The 885-nt window shown below is 42.5% G+C and overlaps 1 protein-coding gene across 2 annotated transcripts in view; it reads left to right on the plus strand.

Annotated features, from left to right (window-relative positions):
- Positions 1-885, plus strand: part of Flacc1 (flagellum associated containing coiled-coil domains 1) — a 45,422-nt gene continuing 44,537 nt past the window's right edge. For both annotated transcript variants that reach the window (XM_008838791.3, XM_029566272.1), the window contains exon 1: positions 1-355. The gene's annotated coding sequence lies outside the window, so the exon portion shown is untranslated. The remainder of the gene's footprint in view (positions 356-885) is intronic.

Raw genomic sequence — 885 nt, forward strand, 5'->3', positions numbered from 1 at the left:
GAAAGGATTCTGAGCAAAGGGGTGACTTTCTCCTGTAGTGTGACTCTCGCTGCTATAGCTGGGAACAACTATAGATTGTCTTTGAAGGGAAGTTCCAATCATACCAGCCTAGCCCCTGTGAAAGCCTTTGGTTGGATTTGTGGATTTCTACTACACATACTGCAGATTTCTGTTTTGGCATCTCAGCACTTGGGATAACTTCTGAAGCCATGAATTCTGAAACCTCCAGATGTGACGTAAAATGAACTCTTGATTTTATGTTGCTGGAAACTTGTTTCTCTAAAACACTGTGATTTCTTTAAGACTCAACTTGGGAAGGAACCACATGGGGGAAATGAATCTTTAACTGTCTAAGGTAAGCTCTTTGGAAAAATGTTTTATATAATTTTTTTCTACTGGTTATTTATACTAACCAGTGCCTTTCTGAAGGCTCTGTGGCTCACTGGTGACCAGTGTCACTGGCATATGCAGCCCTCTTGGCCTCAAAGTAAAACATCAAGGAAATGTGGCAGGAGAGAAAAGTGGGAAGGAATCCTTACACATAGATACACAGACATGTACACACACACACACACACACACACACACACACACACACACTCCTGTAGTCTTAGAGCCATGCACTATAATCTCAAACCACTACAGCTATTGGGCTCAATCTGTGCCAACATGGGAAGAGCTACTAGATACCCTATTACATAAAAGAGTAAGATGCAGCACCGTGTGTAAAGCAGGATCTCGTTCGTGAAAACGTTAAAGCTCTCTCTCTCTCTCTCTCTCTCTCTCTCTCTCTCTCTCTCTCTCTCTCTCTCTCTTGATGTTAAAGGACTGAGGTGGAGTGGCGATGGTATAGATGACTAAGGTTAACCCCGTTGCTAATTGTTTT

This window comes from Nannospalax galili, unplaced genomic scaffold (genome assembly GCF_000622305.1).
Source record: "Nannospalax galili isolate Female #2095 unplaced genomic scaffold, S.galili_v1.0 scaffold1199, whole genome shotgun sequence".
Taxonomy (NCBI): Eukaryota; Metazoa; Chordata; class Mammalia; order Rodentia; family Spalacidae; genus Nannospalax; species Nannospalax galili.